The sequence below is a fragment of the Anneissia japonica genome, unplaced genomic scaffold, assembly GCF_011630105.1.
Source record: "Anneissia japonica isolate Jap-2015-1 unplaced genomic scaffold, ASM1163010v1 scaffold288086_len102548_cov183, whole genome shotgun sequence".
NCBI classification, from domain to species: Eukaryota; Metazoa; Echinodermata; class Crinoidea; order Comatulida; family Comatulidae; genus Anneissia; species Anneissia japonica.
The window spans coordinates 86,216-100,918 of record NW_022710780.1 but is presented as its reverse complement, the minus strand read 5'-3'; positions in this window follow the sequence as shown (position 1 = coordinate 100,918).

The following is a 14,703-nucleotide window of genomic DNA, read 5'->3' as shown; positions in this document are numbered from 1 at the left end:
GTGAAAACAAAAACAAGAAATAAAAAGGTTTTTTTTTTTTCAATGGATGTCATCCAGGCAATGCTTATTGTAAAGTTTGATGATGTTTGTAGAATAAATGAGGTGGTTGAACAGAAAAAGAAGAGTGTGTGGAAGATCTCCATGACTTCTCCTCTCTCTTCCACTGTATTTAAACCATTCATTCAATACAGTACCTAAGGTTGAATCATGCATAATAATAGAAATTAATAAAATGGTTTTATTGTATTTTGGTACTGGGTTGTAGCTGAAGAAAACTAGAGTGAGTGATAGACATTTGGTTTGAGTGTAAGTGAATAAAATAACATTGATAAACTTCAAATAATAAAAGTGGATTTTTACGGATGGGAAAGTGGGTTAATATGTGTTGGTGCAGGGCCATGAAATTTGCTTTAGACTGGGTGGAAAAATTCAATACTGGGTGGCCCTGCCCACCATAACTACATCCCTGACAAGTATGCATCACAAGTTACATGGCATTTCATTGATGTAATATCAGTGACATATGTACCAAGTAAATCTAATTTTGGACGGTAGGCTGAAACTTTACACAACCGTCTTAGTTGACTCCTAGTGTTGGAGTACTATATGTCGAAGCTGATTGTCTTTATAGGTTCTAGTGGGTCCTTTCTGAAAAGGCTGATCCTAGATTGACAGAGGTGTCTACACGTTGGACAGGTGGCAAAGTGCAACCCGAAAATTAATTACAAACCCTATGTGTGCGGCCGGCCGGACAACTGTTTTTGGCTAGAAAATACCTTGTTTTTTTGCGGCCTGGCACTGATATCTGTAAAAGGTAATAGTAAAACTGAGCATAAGTGGCCATAAAACAGTGTACGAAGGGTTTTGGAAGTGCACTGAAACAGTTTGGGTGCAACCCTCGGAGTTGAATAAAAAATTCACTTGAAAACTCCAACCAATTTTTTTAAAGCCTACCCCTGGGTTAGACTTAGATTGTTACCGGCATTCTGTCTTTTCACCACTTTTTGACGCTTTTCTCTGGACAATCTTTTGCTCTCACACACACCTAATTAACATTGGCACAACATAAATTTTTCATTAGATTTATTGTATAATATTAAAATTTGGGTATTATTGCAAATAAAATTGGAAATTTCAACAATTTTGTGAATGGTATCGTTTAATTGAAACGCATGGGTAGGTTTTATCCTAACCTCTGGAATCAGTTACAGTACCTATTTCTGTTGGCATTCCGCAAATTTAGTTGTATTCAAAAAGAATCTCAAAACTAATATTTTCCAAAGCTTTTTTAGTCTGGTTTATTCTTTACTTGGTTGCGTTTGGTAAATTTTGAATTGGCGTGGTAAAAACAATTCTGATTTGATTATTGATTAATTATGAAGTATTCAAATAGAACTTTGTTTAGCCCTGTTTATTAGTACTGTATACACTGTCATTTTCAATTCAAAAACATAGATCACAACAATATAGCACTGTAATCCAAACATACCACCACCTTTTTGATTATAGCTATTTTTGGCAGATTGCCAGAATGCCTATCATCACATAATGTAATTGAAACTTACTAAATAGGAATAATATACGGTAATAGCATTTGTTACATCACAGTTGGTATTTTATTAATTGAATCCACACTTTAAAATTAGCTATTAATTATTTATTATAGTCTTTATTTGTGCAAAAATAGGAAAATATAGTTTACAGTGTTAGTTGCTATTCAATAAAAACTTATCTAACTGTGAGCAACATTGGCTTTTTCAAAGAAAAGAAATGAATTGATTGATTGATTGACAGAATATACCAGATTGTTGGAAATAATTTCTGGTTTGATTTGTAATATTAATTATTGAAATATGCTTATATCATGACAACCATGACTAGCGAAGAGTTCTTTTAAAATAGTAAATCTTTGTATAGTTGTTGTAAAATGGTAATCAACAATTTATTATAATTTTTTGGGTCTACCCGCTGCAGATTTCAGATAGAATTGCTCAACAGTTTTTCCTGGTCTTATTCAATATTAATTAATAATTTATTAAAAAATTTAAGAAAGGATGATAAACACGTGTCTATACAGTAGTAGGAAGTTACCAAGGTAACGGGATATAATTAATGTCAATTTTTAATTACTTAATATTGGAACTATGATTTTTGTCACTCGTGATGTTTTCCTTAAATTACATGTTCCTGTTATGTCATTTGTTATCAGCATAATTATGTTATGTTGCTGAGTATCTGCTTAGTATATGCTTAGTACACTATTACTAGTACTACTCTACTGTAAACATGTGTGCAATAATTATAAAGCAACCATATCCAAACATTCAACTTAATTATGTAAATTTTAATATTCAGTGCTGTGATTTTAAATGATTGCCAGTTGAGTCAAATGATAATTAATAATTATAATTTTATATGTATTTTGTGTAAATTTTATTTCTCTTGTAGACAGTTATATTTAAATTTTTTATTGTTTATCATAATTATATTTTAATTAATATTCCGTGCTGTGATTTGAAATTTGAGTCTGGGCAAAATTTTACACATAAAAAGATGTAAATTTGTTTTACAGTATAGTTGCTCAGTATTTGATTAAAGTAATAATTTACGAAATGCACTGGTACTGGAACTAACTGTAATCTAACTACGTATGTAATTGTCTCTACTCTATTTCTGTTCATTTTATTTTTATTCCTGATTTACATTTCTATTATATATTTTTGTTTGTTCATGTGATCCATTGCTGTGTGTCATTGAAAGGGCTATCACTTTAAAGACAGAGATAAATAAATACTATCAAAACATATTTGAATTTTGTTATTTAATTTTAGCCTAATTAATGTTCACCTACAGTACTGTAATAATAACACTTTAATGAAAGTTTCTAAAATCAATTTAGCCAACAGTATATTTGAAGTGCAAACATTTCTACAACATGATGTCATGTGGATGATGTCATTGATGATGACATTGATGATGTCATTATTGCTATCTCACAAACGCAGACTGTTTTCAAATAGTTATTTAGTTTTTTGTTTCACTGTATCTTTCACATGTTGTTTCATTGGTACAGTCTTTATTACCATGATGACACTGACCCAAACTAGCCAGTAAAAATCAAGGTTAAACCTTGTCAGTTTAAGCTTCATATTATTATTATTTTATAATTAAAACCTTATTTTAACACAGAAGCTTGTCTGACCCAGATGGTGCTATTCTACAAGTCTGTGTTGACATTGTTAAATATTAAAATGAAAAATGAAAAAAACAAACAAAAAGAACATAAATCAAAGTGTAAAAGCATTAGAAAAAAAAAGCTGTTGAAGAAGAAAATCAGTGTAAATGAAAAATAGACCAAAGAACAAGCAATCAATTACAAAAGTTTTTAAGTGTCTTAATAGTATTTTTAATTTTTAAAATTTTGTTTTTATTTGGTGCATCTCTCACTTGTTGCTCAGTTCACACCAGTGACTGTATAAAAATGTATTAGACCAAGCAGCATTCTCCCAATTGAAATATTTTTACTGCTAAGTTTGTCCATAACAACTTAGCAATGCGCACTGTGTGAGGTGTGACAATACCCCTTTTGAGTGGGGTTTAATGACTTGAAGAAACAAAACACATATATTCATAGTATAGGCATAGACTGGAATGATTATATTGAAAGAGGGTCGGCCTAGACTACCTACTGTAGGTCTGATCAGTAGTTTTTTATTTTACAAACTCAAAATTTTTACTGGTTGGGCGGTTGTTTTTACTGGTTAAAATTGACAGTTAAAAACGGATTCGGGAGAACGTTGCCGAGTAAATATTTAAATGATTATATGGTAGTAGATTCACATGTACAGTACCTCTATTTGGCATTAACGTATTCGGATCATATGAGGCACGTTGTGGCAAAATGGCTAAGTTGTAACAAAAATTAAAATTTAAGTTATTGGTATTTTCAGATACCTGAGTATGTGATCTTTAAAATGAGGGGTCATTTATTCAAATTGGACATTTCAAGCCTAAGTTATTAGAAAGTAAGTGTACAGTACTCGTAAAGTAAACAAGATTTTGAGTAATTGCCTTTCAAAGTAATTTGTGCATACATTATTTAATATAAAAATTTAAAAAAATAACGTTAAATAAACAATTTGTTGACCACTTCCAGAACTAATACTTTGGGAGATGATTAATAAGACATTAAACTGTTGATCTATAGTGAAAAACAAATTTGGATTTTTAAGCAATTTTTTGAGCTCCCGTATTTTATAGTTACTCAATACTAAACTGTGCGACAACTTGACCATTTTGCCACGACATGCCTCATATTCAGTGTTCATTTTAGCAAACAACTTGATCTGAAAAAAAAACATTGGCTAAAAAAAAAATGTTCGCCTAATTTATTATTAAATCCACACCTGTGTGTATTTACTGTATTCCATCTGTTTATTCTTCATAAATTTTCCTTTCGGACATATTAAATTTACATTACATTAATATTTATTTTATTTATTGCATCTGCATCCAGTAGAAGGCTTCTCTTCTCACACAGGCTAGTAAAACTAAGTCTAGTGCTTACTGTACGAGTTAGCTGTTCACTCAGATTCTTTTATGCATCATCATAAAGACTTGATCTCAATCAGGTTAGAAAAAATGTAATTCTACTGGCATAGAACATTAATAGAATGTGTAGAGCATGATGTTGCTTCCATTACTTTTGTTTACATCATTTTGTGGTTGGGGGGGGGGAGGGGCGTTTATTCAATGGAAATATTAATGCCCGGGGCATTTATTCGAGGGAGGTTTTTATTCCAGCTGAGTCTCTAAATGGAGTGTTTATTTGAGGGGGTGAGAGTGTTTTTTCAAGTCGGGCATTTATTCAATATAAATTTTATAAATGTGTATTAATACATACAAGATTGTTTCTTTGTAACTACGTTAATTAACAGTAATTTGTAGACAAATTATCAAAATTGTACTTTCTCTTAAATTTTAATTATATTTCATATTATATTTCATAATCTATTTCTAATTAGTGATCTATGTATTTCTATGATCACCAATCCAATAAATAATCAATAATCTGTTTGATTAATTACCGATCATTATGGATGTGCTATGCATTTTACCCAATCTCGTTTACATTTGAAAAGCTTTTGAAAGCCAACAATGAACACTGGAATGCCATCATTGATTTTCCCCATCGTTGGGAAGGTACAGTAAATAGCAATATTCAATTTCTTGTGTGATATTTACGTATGCGTTATCTATTTAATAGCCTTCATTTGGATTTTTAGGATGGCGCAAGGCAGTGTAAGTTACATTTTTATTTTATGATTTTTATTACTTATTTTTAGTATTTTCTTGAATTTATATATCAGTTTTGTTGTGTTGATTTTAAGTTATTATTTTACATCTGTTATAGTCTTTGACATAGAAAGTCGTCAATAGATAATTTGTCGGTTAGAATACTGTTGTTATATTGTGTGTACTCTATAAACGTATCATACTCTTGTCTCTCACGCACATGTAAATTCCAAATTTAATTTCAGTATAATTTTAATGAAAGTTTCTAAAATCAATTTAGCCAACAGTATATTTGAAGTGCAAACATTTCTACAACATGATGTCATGTGGATGATGTCATTGATGATGACATTGATGATGTCATTATTGCTATCTCACAAATGCAGACTGTTTTCAAATAGTTATTTAGTTTTTTGTTTCACTGTATCTTTCACATGTTGTTTCATTGGTACACCCTGTATTACCATGATGACACTGACCCAAACTAGCCAGTAAAAATCAAGGTTAAACCTTGTCAGTTTAAGCTTCATATTATTATTTTATAATTAAAACCTTATTTTAACACAGAAGCTTGTCTCACCCAGATGGTGCTATTCTACAAGTCTGTGTTGACATATTGTTAAATATTAAATTGAAACAAGAAAAAAAAAAAAACCAAAAAGAAAAAAAAGCTGTTGAAGAAGAAAATCAGTGTAAATGAAAAATAGACCAAAGAACAAGCAATCAATTACAAAAGGTTTTTAAGTGTCTTAGTATTTTTAATTTTTTTAATTTTGTTTTTATTTGGTGCATCTCTCACTTGTTGCTCAGTTCACACCTGTGACTGTATAAAAATGTATTAGACCAAGCAGGATTCTCCCAATTGAAATATTTTTACTGAGTTTTACTAAGTTTGTCCATAAAAGTTTAGCAATGCGCACTGTGTGAGGTGTGACAATACCCCTTTTGAGTGGGGTTTAATGACTTGAAGAAACAACAACACATATATTCATAGTATAGGCATAGACTGGAATGATTATATTGAAAGAGGGTCGGCCTAGACTACCTACTGTAGGTCAGATCAGTAGTTTTTTATTTTACAAACTCAAAATTTTTACTGGTTGGGCAGTTGTTTTTACTGGTTAAAATTGACAGCTAAAAACGGATTCGGGAGAACTTTGCCGAGTAAATATTTAAATGATTATATGGCAGTAGATTCACATGTACAGTAGCTCTGTTTTGCCCTAACGTATTCGGATCATATGAGGCATGTTGTGGCAAAATGGCTAAGTTGTAACAAAAATTAAAATTCAAGTTATTGGTATTTTCAGATAACTGAGTATGTGATCTTTAAAATGAGGGGTCATTTATTCAAATTGGACATTTCAAGCCTAAGTTATTAGAAAGTAAGTGTACAGTACTCGTAGAGTAAAGTAAACAAGATTTTGAGTAATTGCCTTTCAAAGTAATTTGTGCATACATTATTTAATATAAAAATTTTAAAAAATAACGTTAAATAAACAATTTGTTGACCACTTACAGAACTAATACTTCGGGAGATGATTAATAAGACATTAAACTGTTGATCTATAGTGAAAAACAAATTTGGATTTTTAGGCAATTTTTTGAGCTCCCATATTTTATAGTTACTCAATACTAAACTGTGCGACAACTTGACCATTTGGCCGCGACATGCCTCTTATTCAGTGTTCATTAGCAAACAACTTGATCTGAAAAAAAAACATTGGCTAAAAAAAAAACGTTCGCCTAATTTATTATTAAATCCACACCTGTGTGTATTTACTGTATTCCATCTTTTTATTTTATTTCCTTTTGGACATATTTAATTTACATTACATTAATATTTATTTTATTTATTGCATCTGCATCCAGTAGAAGGCTTCTCTTCTCACACAGGCTAGTAAAACTAAGTCTAGTGCTTACTGTACGAGTTAGCTGTTCACTCAGATTCTTTTATGCATCATCATAAAGACTTGATCTCAATCAGGTTAGAAAAAATGTAATTCTACTGGCATAGAACATTAATAGAATGTGTAGAGCATGATGTTGCTTCCATTACTTGTGGTTGGGGGGGGGGGAGGGGCGTTTATTCAATGGAAAAATTAATGCCCGGGGCATTTATTCGAGGGAGGTTTTTATTCCAGCTGAGTCTCTAAATGGAGTGTTTATTTGAGGGGGTGAGAGTGTTTTTTCAAGTCGGGCATTTATTCAATATAAATTTTATAAATGTGTATTAATACATACAAGATTGTTTCTTTGTAACTACGTTAATTAACAGTAATTTGTAGACAAATTATCAAAATTGTACTTTCTCTTAAATTTTAATTATATTTCATATTATATTTCATAATCTATTTCTAATTAGTGATCTATGTATTTCTATGATCACCAATCCAATAAATAATCAATAATCTGTTTGATTAATTACCGATCATTATGGATGTGCTATGCATTTTACTCAATCTCGTTTACATTTGAAAAGCTTTTGAAAGCCAACAATGAACACTGGAATGCCATCATTGATTTTCCCCATCGTTGGGAAGGTACAGTAAATAGCAATATTCAATTTCTTGTGTGATATTTACGTATGCGTTATCTATTTAATAGCCTTCATTTGGATTTTTAGGATGGCGCAAGGCAGTGTAAGTTACATTTTTATTTTATGATTTTTCATTACTTATTTTTAGTATTTTCTTGAATTTATATATCAGTTTTGTTGTGTTGATTTTAAGTTATTATTTTACATCTGTTATAGTCTTTGACATAGAAAGTCGTCAATAGATAATTTGTCGGTTAGAATACTGTTGTTATATTGTGTGTACTCTATAAACGTATCATACTCTTGTCTCTCACGCACATGTAAATTCCAAATTTAATTTCAGTATATTTATGAATTGTTCTCTTATATTGAATGGTTTGGCTTGGATGGCATCTGTTACAAAGCTGAATTTATTATTATTATTATTCATTATAAGTCAATCGTGACGTCGTCACTGCAACTCCTAATGTTATTTGCCTATCCCCCGCTGTCCAATAATATTTTAATAGTGGACGCTTGGCTTAATTTTTTTAGGTTCGTGTGCAAAAAAATACCGAATTTTTCGTCACTGCAAAGATCGCTTACTGTGATGAAAATTTAATTGTAGGCCTAATTGAAAATTACTTTCATAAAACAAGGTTAATTAGAACCTGAAGAAAGTTATTTCAAATTCAATATTAAGTATGAACAATTAAGGAATTCCTTGAATATCAATGAACCCTAATAAACTAAACAAACTGAACATTTAATAGGAATATTCTAGACCATATTTTAAAGACTCAATGAACAAAATCAGATGTAGGCCTACGGCCGGCAGGAGGCCACCAAAGCCTCCTCCTTATACTAGGCCTAGTAGCCTGGCGTAGTTACTGTATGAAATCATCGCACGATTTTTACTTGTCTGCACTAACCAAAAATCAGTGACTGTCTCTCGAATGCTTTAAGAAATGTTTATTTCTTTGATGAATGTCTATCAAAATAGCATTACAAACAAGTTCTTTTAACACAATACAAATTACAATAGATTTCATCGTATCCGTACTTACAGTACTGATGACTCGTGTAATTAACGCGTACTACAGGAGCACAAATCAGCATACGCATAGCAAAATGTAAATATGCACACAGTATACTGGTCATATCACTATAGCAACCAATGCCTGCTGCAACAGTTTGTTGTCAAAAAGTAAAATTAAAAGACGGCGATTGACTTATAAAGCAATTAGTAGAGCATGCATCGTACACTAACAGAAAATTATTATACTTAGGTTAGATTTAATGCATTCAAACATTTCCTTCGTGCCTTGCAGGCCCTCAGGAAATTTTTTCAAGCATTAAATCTAACTTTTGTAAAATAATTTTACTATAGTGTACTATGTGAAGCTCTACTAATTGCTTATTAATATTAATATGCATGACATGTGCATTTATTAGTGGATTGTCAGGTACTTTCCTAAGTATGGTACTTAAGTTGTACTGTAATATTTACCCACATACTGTACTTGCCCATATAAAATATAAAATGTCTGACAAAATATTTTGGTAATTTGCCAAGTGATGCAACCCTTATGTGCAATTATGCAGCATTCGTAATTATCTCAAACCAAATTTATTGTGTTGTTTTTTGTATCACATTATTACTGTTACAGTGGAGCCAGGGGCTTGCCCTCTGACCCGATGCTCACTCACCAAACTTCTTATGATGTAGGTATTACACCATATTATAGGCTCACATGACCATATCTAAGGTCACATGATCAGAATGTAGGGTTCATTATTTTTTTGGATAAGTCACTTTCATTATTCGAAGACCAGAAAAACAAATCATAGATTTTTAGCCAAAATTTGCTTTTTTACTTTTAATTTTTAATTTATTTATTCTACTAATAATGAAAGGATCAAAATTTCAAGAAAAAGTTATTTAAAAAATTATAGAGTTATCTAGCAATTTTGTTTGCAGACAGCTATGGGTACTAGGTATAGTCCACTTAGGTAGCTACTGTATCATGCACTATGGTAGGTAAGAGTATTAGAAGATGATAAGGTGTTGGTGGACGTTAGGGAGCTTTCGATTTGTTACGACGTAAAACGTAATGACGTCATGTTAATTGAACTACGCATGTCTGAACGTTATGCGTTGCGTTCTCTCTTGAAACAGTTGCCTATACATTAGTACACCTCTCTTTGTGTTCTTGATATATCCAGAGATTGATTTTAATGACCAACAAAATATAACAAAATTAAGCCTAGAATCTCTGTGCAACCATATTTCTCTGTCACTGATTTGGCATAGAGGGCGGCCTGCCTTCAATTAAAACTTTTAATTAGAGATGAGACAGAGAACATTATCTTTTTTAAATTGGTTAAATGTAAAATATCATTTATTTCATTTGTTTTCCTTTCTTGTGTAAATCTGTTGTCATTAATGGTAATCTGTTAATAAATAAATTCTGTCTAAACTTTTTTATTAATGGTTTTTGGGTAAAGTCTTCTTTTTAATTGGTTTTTTTGGAAAGTGGCTTCTCTTTTTGTAATAGTTACCCCTATAATGTTCTAGTGTTGTATTATTGTTTTGCATTCTAATGTTTGTATTGTATAAAAAAATAAGCAACAAAATAATAATAATAATAATAATAATAATAATATAATTCCAATTACAAGAACTTACCCACTTGATGTTACTGTAATAATAAAGTTACCGATTTTTAAATTTTGTCTTTTTTTTTTTTTTATGGTATTAAAAAAAGAAATCTAGCATGCAATTAGTGATGATATATAGTACATAAATAATATATTTTTGCTTTATACCAAAACAAAAATGAAACCCCAGGATTTTACAAAATGATCCATAAATGGCAGTGGATTATTAAACTACTACAGTATAACAATGTTCAAATGATTACTTCCAAGCTGCAGTCTCTCATTTACGCCAAAAGAACTTGTTAATCTGAACCCGGTGGAATGTACTTTTGTGAATGGTAGAGTGAACTGGGGAACCTAGTAATCCATAAATGGTACAGTGAACTAAAAGATGCACTACTGAACAAGTTGTTCATCCGAGTACTAATGTAATCATACTTGATTGACTGTTAACTACTGGGCATATTTAGATATGTTAGCCATATTTAGCTCTTTAGAGGTGTTTAACCATGTAAACATTGTTCAAGCCATATTTGGCTATTGTTGAATCTTTTTAGAGTAAAGCCTTACTATCAAATGCGATTTGACAAAAACGTGTGACATGACTAATGTATGGTAATGAAGTCATCATATCATGACCATACAGTAGGCACATTATGACCATATATAGGCACATTATGACCATATATAGGCATATTATGACCATATATAGGCACATTATGACCATATATAGGCACATTATGACCATATATAGGCACATTATGTCTATATATTATAGGCATAGTATGATTATATGGGAATACAACCATTTTTTTTTAAAGGTTGGAAATGCTTTGTGCAGTATATTACCTTTGGTTTAATAAGCCATCTTGTAGTTTCAACTATGCATGTCTATGTCAAATATCAAATTATAAAACAAACAATTCATACTTTGTATGGCCGATGTTGTTAAGATCTGAATTTTATAGTTATTTAGACATTATTTGTTGAAGGTTGGATACAGTATTTGGCTACAAAAACAATGCTGTGAAAAACAACATATGTTAAGTAATAAATAACAATTTATAAATATGCAAATGGTAATGTAAGCTGTGTGAATGATTGATTATAACTTGGCTGCTTGCGCAAGTTAGTCGGTGAAAGGACTTATTTTAGCTGTATTTGTATTTTTATTCTTCATCTTTAAATGAATTCCCGTAAAGCTCTGTGTAAATTTTCTTTTACAAAAAAACATTTGAAATTGTAGTCACTGGTGAAAAGGCCGCTTCGGCAGCCTTTCGTGAGGCTGTGAGGTACTGGGGCGGGTCCAGATATTTGCAGGAGGGGGTGCCGAACTATCTTCTCTCCCATCTTTCGTGAGACTTAAAAGCCAACAATAATATTAGCCTGAAAATTATTCTCATTTATGAATCTTGCCGCCCCCAGAAGAAAAATGCTGCTGAATACTTACCTAACATATGTACGCTTTTTTCCAGCTAAAAAGCACTCTAACATGTTAAGGGTGGTAGGGGGTGGGGAGAGGTCTGGCCGTTGACGACCATCACCCATTGTGGATCCGCCCAAGAGTATCATTTAAATAATCGTGAAGCCAAGTCAGCCAAATGCTGCAAATATTGCCATATACAGGATAACAGAATATTCTATTAGCATAATAATATTGAATACTGCTACATCTGTAACTATAATTTTAGAAAGACCTATGTGAATGAAAGTCAAATTACCTTTTGAGTAAAGAAGAACATGAGCCAATAATAATTTTGTTAATAATGTTTGGTAAAGCAAGTACTGTAAGATACTGTAGGCCTAATGGTAAAAAATATGGTAAAAACGGATTATACAATACTGTACATGCTGTTATGGATGTAACATTTCTTATATACGTCACATATTTACTTATTTTAGTTATTAACAAGTCACTTTATATTCCGGAGCGGTGCATGCGTCTGGACGGTAAACCGTCACAAACATTTTGTCCTTACTCAAATTAGTATGATGATGTGCCTGTATGATTATGATATAAATGTCATGACCATATTTAGGCATGGTCTGTACTGTACTAAGCTTTATAGTTTCTGATAGGCAGAAGATATTTTTATTTGTGTACAGTAAACAAAAGCTAAGCAGTGAATGCGCATGATGTTCGTCGTCTGATGTGATTCTATGCAGAACACAACGCGACAACGCGCGCAAAGGTTTTTAATAACGATCCGTTCAGACTGCTGCCTAGCGCTTACAGGGAGCAAAGTTAGATTCCTCGTGCGACAGTTGGATGAATGATTTAGTACCAGCTTTACATCTTTAGTATAGTGTCATATTTTTATCGCTTAACCAAGTGATGACCTTATTTCAATCAATCACTCAAGCAAATAAACATTTATTTCTTCCAATAAATAAAAAAATCAGAAAACATATCTACTTGATTTTGTACAGTTTCTGTCAAAGCATACAATTTTAAAACCATTAAGCTACAATCTCTGATCGCATTTAGTGATTTTACAGTATTATTCATCCTTCTTAAATTTGGCCAATATAATCAAATTAAATAGTAATCATTCAAAATTATTCATAATATCCTTTCAAATTCATCATCGTAATTTACAATCTCAACATTAAAGATTTCCTTCGCCTTCATATCAATCACCACCATAGCACAGTGTATGCTTTCTACTGTACATTCTGCCTACAGTAGGTTCTCACACGGCAGCTAACAGTGTAGCAGGATCTGGATCCTGCTAACCGTTAGCTGCCGTGCGTCCAGACGAGAAAATCCAGATCCGGATACCAAGAATATGATGATCGAATAACTGGCCAATAAGAAATTGGTAATTGTAAACGCGTACGTGTGATTGGTTCGTGATAGAAACGGGCTCAACTTGCTAACCGATAGTGCTTGCTAACCGTTAGCGGTATCCGGATACGGCTAGCGCTAACCGATCAGGCGTTCTCGCGCAGGTGCTAACGGTTAGCTCCCGATCCAGGTACTAGGGCTGTCGTGAGAACCAAGCTAAAATTTGCAACTTGCATAATACAGTAGAACTTGTCGACTTCACCTATTAGTCAAATAATTTCTGTGTCGACTTTATTCTACATGCCGAATTGTTGTGTTTTCTATTAATTAACCATTTGTAATCACTTTTTTTCTAAGTTAAACATTTTTTAAATGCCATTTTAGATTCAACTTTAGTTATGTTATGTGCAACATTATCTGTAGGCCTATCTTTAGTGAAAGTTACAGTAGAAATTAATTTGTTCCATTAGCAGTTTCCTGTGTTGCATTAAACTATGTGATAATCATTTTGTCATAATAGAAATCTGCAAATCATTAATCTTAATCATGAACATTATGATTATGATTGGATTATAATAATATTGATTGGATGATGTGAATCATTTAGATTATCATAAAAATTGAAATGGTTAAGTAAAATTTGTTAAATATTAATAAACATTTAAATTGGTAGCTTGGAATTTTCAGTGTGATTCTTCATTTGGTATTTTAGGAATATTACCCACTCCATATAAATAAAATTATTCACAAGTAAATCTATTTTTAGACTATTTTCATTCCATTTTAATTTGTATTCTTTTCAATCCTGAATTCATCCTAATCTCCAATGGAAAGGTCTTAAAGTCAGGCTCTGGAGGGAAAACATTTTTTGACAGATTTTTAAAATGTAAAAACTGGGAGAAAAAGGGATGTAATGACCCTTTTAATTAGTAGTATCATTAAAAAAGAATCACTAATAGTAATAATTATTTATCGTTGAATCCAGTGAATTTATTCAGTAATGACCCCATTTTTTTTCCACTTTTCCCTCAGTTTTTAGATATTAAAAATCTATCTTATAATTGTTTTTGAGTTTTCCTTCACCTCTTTTTGTGTCTACAACATAAACAAATTATATTTCTGTGGATTCTGCCTGTAAATGTACCATGTGATACCTGTAAATGCACCATGTGATACCTGTAAATGTAATAATAATAATAATAATAATGTCATTTTATTAGGCGCACGTATCCATCTCTTGGTAGAGCTGCTCGCAGCACCGTTTTCCACCTGCAGAGTGTACATCTAGTCTTTTTTCTGCATTATTATTTTGAATTAATTAATTTTATTTAAATTATTTATTTATTTTTATGTATATTTATTTATGACAGACCTGAAATGGATAGGAAAGATAGGCAAAATAAGATGCAAAATACTCTTCGGGGTCACCATCCATCACCAC